This window comes from Octopus sinensis, linkage group LG16 (assembly GCF_006345805.1).
Source record: "Octopus sinensis linkage group LG16, ASM634580v1, whole genome shotgun sequence".
Lineage (NCBI taxonomy): Eukaryota > Metazoa > Mollusca > Cephalopoda > Octopoda > Octopodidae > Octopus > Octopus sinensis.
In genome coordinates this window covers 21,950,000-21,957,499 of record NC_043012.1, presented here as the reverse complement: position 1 = coordinate 21,957,499, position 7,500 = coordinate 21,950,000, and the positions used below count along the sequence as shown (strand labels likewise).

General features: G+C 34.1%; 2 long non-coding RNA genes across 2 annotated transcripts in view; one reads left to right on the top strand and one right to left on the bottom strand.

The window, feature by feature from the left end:
* Positions 1 to 621, top strand: part of LOC118766607 — a 17,795-nt gene extending 17,174 nt beyond the window's left edge. Inside the window, exon 3 of the long non-coding RNA XR_005002547.1 lies at positions 485 to 621. This is a non-coding gene — a long non-coding RNA (uncharacterized LOC118766607). The remainder of the gene's footprint in view (positions 1 to 484) is intronic.
* Positions 1 to 7,500, bottom strand: part of LOC118766608 — a 19,231-nt gene that overhangs the window by 1,596 nt on the left and 10,135 nt on the right. The gene's annotated exons all lie outside the window — the stretch shown is intronic.

Here is a 7,500-nt window from a genome sequence, read left to right as displayed (position 1 = left end):
TTTCACCACAACTTTCTCTCACTCTTACTTCCTGTTTCTGTTGTACCTGTATTTCAAAGGGCCGGCCTTGTCACTCTCTGTGTCACGCTGAATATCCCCGAGAACTACGTTAAGGGTACACGTGTCTGTGGAGTGCTCAGCCACTTACACGTTAATTTCACGAGCCGGCTGTTCCGTTGATTCGGATCAACCGGAACCCTCGTCGTCGTAACCGACGGAGTGCTTCCACACACTAGCTCAATAATAATTTTTTTTAAGGGTTGAAAGGCTGTATTTTGTAAGTTTTTATTCATTATTTATTTTTACTCTATTTTATTTTATTTTTTATTTTATTCTTGATTTTATTTTAACATTTACAGGGCTTAGTAAATCAATTTGGTATCTAAAAAACCACAATAAACAATTTCATTTAGATTGGTTAATTCTCTCAATTTCGATACCTTATGATAAAAGAAAGGAATTCTGTCCTCTCTGTAATTCTGAGCTTTTTATCTAAAAATCCCCTTGAAAACACGGTTATAGAGCGTGCATACCGATGTAAACATTGGCAGAAACACACCTTTAGTTTATATAAGTGATATCTATCATTATATATAACTTAAACATTAATTTTCTTCTTACTTTTCACATTCACTAGATTTATCTTTTTCCAAGACTATAGGTTATTTAATATACATATCGTTATATACTTCTCATTTATTTGGGGTTTTTTTCTTTCCTTTACCCCTCTCTTTCTATAGGCTACCTTTGACGTTATATCCTCTAACGTTTTTTTTTAAACAAACTTAATGGCGTTCAGTTAATCACTATACATATCCATCATATTCTGTTAAAATGTCTTATTGACGAGTTTCATTTCTTCATTTTCCTGAGAGAAGATTACATTGTTTTACACCATTTTATTCCTTTTAACTCCATGTATGTATATATATATATATATATATAATATATATATATATATATATATATATATATATATATATATATATATATATATATATATATATATATATACATATATATATATATACATATATATATTTGTCTATTCAGGTAATATTACCTGAATATATATATATATGTGTGTGTGTGTGTGTGTGTGTGTGTGTGTGTGTGTGTGTGTGTTTGTGTGTGTGTTTGTGTGTGTGTATATATATTCAGGTAATATTACGTCTCTCTCTCTCACACACACACATACACACATATATATACACATACACCACACGCACACACACGCACATACATACACTTTTAGCTACTTTTGCTGGCATAAGTCACTAAACTCTCTTCAGTCTATTCGTCGATAGGAATCTTTCTTTTATATTAATTTCTTTCTAAGGTCTCTCTTCGTCAACTCCTCATTGTAACAGGGTGTGGCTCTGTTGAAGAAATTTCAATCGAAAGATAAATTGGAGGTTCTTTTGTTAATTCCAACTACCATATTTCATTGTATATACGACGCACATTTTTCCCGAAAATGTCCCAGAAAATTAAAGGATTTTACATGCAAAGTTGCCCCTCTGCCCAAAATCTTTAACGCACTAAGAATTTTTTTCTTTTTTTTTGTTGATTATACGCTGCTGAAATTAGGATACGTTTAATCTACTCATGACTCTTTAAAGCCATCAAATACAGTCCTAAGTTTCTAATTATATCTAGAACAAGGTTGGAATTCCTATGAATATAATTATTTCAAATTTTGGCAAAAGGTCAGCAATTTTGGGAGGCAGAGTTATTCGATTACATCGACCCCAGTATTTAACTGGTACTTTGTTTTATCGACCAGAAAAGGATAAAAAGCAACCTTGGCAGAATTTCAACTCAGAATGTAAAGAACCGGAAGAAGTGCCGCTATGCATTTTGCCCGACACACTAACGATTCTGCCAGCTTACCGCCTTAGGAATGCCTATGACTATAAACGGGCTCCTTGTTGGGTTTTCTCTACAAATAATGCTTGTGTGTCTAAAGTAATGTCCAAGACTTTGATTGTAGTTAGACTGGGGTTGGTATTTTTAGGCCAAACTTCTTGAAGCTCTTTCTAAATCCATCTAAGATGTGACCGTTCATGTTACTTGGGTTTGTTAGGTTTTCGTCTCTGAAAAAACTCCGAGCTGTGAGGGATTATGCGCTACTCGAGTGTGTCCAAGATAAATAATCCAACATGATCTGCAACCTCAGCCCTACCGAAACTCCCGATACATACATTTAATGACTCATTAGGTGTCACCATGATTTCGACCCTAGTGTTCGTGACTGCTCTAATATTGAGATCACTAATCCAAGTGCTTTACTTTTCGATGTCAAGAACCTTCAGATTCCCTCCTTGATAGGAGGGAGTCTGAAGGTCGCTTTGTTCTTAATAGCGCAGAACTACTTGTTAAAGAAATCAGATTTGTGGCCCTTAAGTGGATATAGGGATCTTTTCGGCTTGAACGGTAGTTTTTAACATAATTTCTAGGTAACTAAAAAATTTTAAACTTTATATACTGGTAGAATGGGTGTATAAAACATCTTTTTCTCTTGGCTTTATTGAGAAAATTCTATAGTTTGTAAGGTATTTGTTGGGTTTTTTTTTTTCAATTTCTGCAATATCAACCAATCACTGACGTCTATTGAGTTAAAAAGCATTCTGTGCCGTATGAATATGTCCCTCGTTTAAGAAACAGATTGGGTTTATTTACATTTGTGAAGAAAAAAAGATATTCTTCCCCCACCCCTAACCCTAACCCTAAAACAGATTGAAATGCAATAGATCGATTCTAGGGTCATAATTATGGGTGACAATTTCATATGACACCGCTAGAAAAAACTGCCGTTCAAACCGAAAAGATCCGGATATAGTGTGTGAAGGTGCGTGGTGAGGCAAATCACTTTCTCTTCTGTTTTTAACAATGTAGTTAGCTACTTCGCTTTCCCTGTAAATGTTGATGATACTGTTGGGTATGAAACTGTTGTATGTTCTTTGTTTTACCAACAAGAATGAATATACTGGAACGACATTCTTTGGATGGTGTCATGTAATTGTTCAAGACATTTACGAAAGAGCTGGTGTCGATTTAAAATATAACCATTTTTAATCGGGTTAATTAAGTCAGCTTTGAAGTCCCTGAGATCTTTTATTTGAATTTAATAGATTAATAAATTAATTCAATGGTTTAGAAACTAAACTCAATAGTTTAAGAAATGTCCTTGCTTGGCGAATAATACGAACTGAATCCATGACTGAAAGTAAAGTAATTACAGCAAGGAGGATACAAATTAACCATTCAAAAATAGACAAAAAACTGTTAACTTCATTCAGACATTTGTTATTTAGTGTTGGCATTTTCGTCGCGCCAATTGCAACCTGGTCATTGAAACGGTCCCACTGCGAATAATGCCAAATAATAAATGTTTAAGTGAAGTCAACAGTTTTGTGTGTTTCTGAACGGGTAGAATGTATCTTCCGCATTGTACTTCTTTTCACTATAATTATTTCTACTATGGGCACGAGGTGTGAAATCTTGGGTAAGAGGTCAGTCGATTACATAGGACCCCCAGTACTCAACTGGTATTTATTTTACCCACGATAAAACGCAAATTTCACCTCAGAGATATATAACTCAGAACGTAAAGCCGGAAAAAATGCCACTACGTATTTGTCCGGCGCAGTAATGTTTCTGCCAGATTGCCGCCTTTTCTGCGCGCTGCAATTCTCAATAGTTCGTTTAATGATTGTTTCTACTATAGACACAAGACCCGAAGATTTGGGGTGGGGTGGTAGTCGACGACACCGCGCCTAGTATTTGACTGATACTTATTTTATCGACCTACGAAAGAATGAAAGGCAAAGACAACCTCGGCGGAATTTGAACTCAAAACGGAAAAAATGGACGAAATGTTGCCTTCTTAAGTTAGTTTTAAAATGAAGTTCAAAAGTTTAGCAACTTAGTTCAGCAGTTTAACAAAGTTAGATAAGAATTTAATAACATGATTCAAAAGTTAAACACTTTATCCAGAGGTTACGATAAAGCTTTCTCCTTTTTTTTCTTTTCTTTTTCCGTTTTTGTTTCAAAGACAATAAGGACTTAAAAGGAACAGTTATAGGAAGACAATAAATATTATATCATATAAATCGGGAATAGGCAACCTTTTTTCGAGAATCGGACCGCATGAGACATGATTTACCATCACGTGGTCCGCACTACTGAAAAAAGGTTTATGGTAACTTTTCGTCAGATGTGGCATTAAGAAAATCCCACATACCGCAGTTTGCACACGACTGATATAAATACATTAAATATATACCTGCATTAACACACACACACACACACACACACATATATGCATATGTATAAATATATATATATGCGTGTGAGTATATAATACTTATTGTATGTATATTTGTTAATATCTGTATCTATCTATCTATATCTACTCTATCTATATATCTATCTAAATCTATCTATCTATCTATCTATCTATCTATCTATCTATCTATATATATTAGATATATATATATATATATATATATATACATACATACATACTATACTGTGGTTGCTCTCAGAGGATCTACCGAAAGTTTGAATAACGAAAAATAACTGGCAAATGTGGCGCGCATCTCGTACATGTTTGTTTTGTTCTACACTTTCTCTTTCTCCCATCCCCTCTCTCTCTCTAGGTTTTAGAGTATCCTTTTATTATGCTTTCTTCCCTACACCCATCATAAAATTCATTCACACACACACACACACACACATGTATGTATGTATGTATGTATATATATATATACATACACACACACACAGAAACACACACTTCACCAACACAAATACACAAACATATATTCATATGTACACATGCACACATGCACACATAAAAAACACTCACTGGTAAATGCATACACAGACACGCACACACACACACACACACACACCACACACAAGCACACACACACATACAACATACACACGCAACGAAACACTATAAAGACCCACAAAAGAAATTCGGGAACATACCGCACGCATGCGCAACAAACACATACTGAAATACAGATAAACACACACGCTCGCCATATAATGCATGCTCACACACACACACACACGTACACACACACACACATACAACATACACACACGCAACGAAACACTATAAAGACCCACAAAAGAAATTCGGGAACATACCGTACGCATGCGCAACAAACGCATACTGAAATACAGATAAATACACACGCTCACCATATAATGCATGCTCACACACACACACACGTACACACACACACAAGCACGCACACACACACTTACACACAGAGATACACAGATGCAATTGCCAAGCCAATCACATTGCACATAACTGGAAGCTACGAAACGAGGCTGTTGCTTGTGGAGTCTTGGGAGAAGTTTTCATCTCGCCTGTTGCTCCAATTCCAACAAACACCTCAGGCCACTGTCCCTACTTTCGAACGCAATGTAGAGCAGATTTTATTTGCAGTCGCATAATGTCTAGTTCTGTTCATTTTTAGTTTGTGTTGGTGTTTGGTTGCTGATGATGTGTTTCCTTCTGCTTTTTTTGTATTATTATATATATATATATATATTATATATAGATATATTATATATATATATGAAAATAGTAATGCAATACGAGAGTATTGCTTTCCAGTAAAGGTCTTTATAGTGTTTCGTTGTGGTGTGTATGTTGTGTGTGTGTGGTGTGGTGTGTGTGTTGTGTGTGTGTGCGTGTCTGTGTATGCATTTACCAATGAGTGTTTTTTTTTTATCTGTGCATGTGTACATATGAATATACGTTTGTGTATTGTGTTGGTGAAGTGTGTGTTTCTGTGTGTGTGTGTGTGTATGTATCGGTGGTGCTTCGTGGTACCATTTATTTAGTTTATGTATATATATATATATATATATATATATATATATATATATATATATATATATTATATATATGTTTTTTGCTCTTTATTGTTCTTGTTTCTGGTTTGTTGTTTTTGTTGTTCTTGTTCTTTTGTACCAGTGTCCAGTGAAAGCTTACACTATAATAAGCCGCCGGCAAGTATTGCAAAGGAGGAACAACGCACCCACACACATTCACACACACACATACACACACGCATATATACGTGTGTGTATATGCGAGCATGTTCATAGATTCTACAAAAAGAATATATATTCTTGTGTTTAGTACATATATATATATATATATATATATATATATATATGTATGTATATACACACGCGCGCGCGCGCACACACACACACACACAGACACACACACATATATATAGAGAGAGAAAAAGAGAGAGTACAGCTGCACCGTACGATCGGCGATTGCATCGGAAAGCACATCACCAACGGCCCTCATATGAGGATTGCTCCTGGCGTGAAATTTTGAGTATCGAGATTTAAATCGAGATTGCCTGAAATAAAAATACGCGATAAATTTGTGCTATCACATTGACAATTCAGATATTTTATAACTAGCATTATTTTGCAAACACAATCCTGCGACTGTATATATATATATATTATATTAAATGAGACAAAACCACTATTAGGCAAATCAAACAATGAAAAACATAATCCAATACATAATATTATTTAATTTATATTATTTAAATATATAGCAAAATTATTAAAAAAATATAATTAATATCACACTACGATCGTTTCATGCCTGCTAACATCTTCAAATTTTTGAGTCGCAGTCATTCATCAGGTGGTTTTAATAATTTTGTTATATATTTAAATAATATAAATTAAATAATATTATGTATTGGATTAAGTTTTTCATGGTTTGATTTGCCTAATAGTGGTTTTGTCTCTAATTAATATAATATATATTTTTACTATAAAATTGGGATTCAATCCTAAATCTGATTTTTCCCTGTAAGTTTGGATTTATTCCCTAATATTTATTATTATTATTATATATATATATATATATATATATATATATATGGATGGTATTATTAAAATACCATCACAAGTGGTAAGCGAATTATCAGCCGTACAGGCAAATTAATAAAATATATACATACAACATTAGATATGTACATATATACACAAGGGCACTACATGAGTGCCTATATCGCTAATGACAGAAGTCAAAAAATACTTCTGTACCACCGAATAGTCGCCAATCCATTACAGACAAGATAGGAAAAAATATCAGTGAACAATAATAATGTCTTACCTCAAATGGGTCAGAACAAGTAAATGCTGGTCAACCTGGTACCGGTTTCGAAATTTAGTGCCAAATAGGTGCCTGATTTCTCATCAGCCAAAGTCCGCCAGCTTAAATTACTACTAACATTCTCCCCCATCATGCCTGCAAAAGTTCGTTTGAAGTGACCAAGTACCGTAGGAACAAACGAAATGTGTAAAATTATTTATAAATAGATATAGGGATGGTATTATTAAAATACCATCACAAGTGATGCTATTATGCTTATATATATATATATATATATATATATATATATTTCAAAATGTGACCGCGTGTGTACC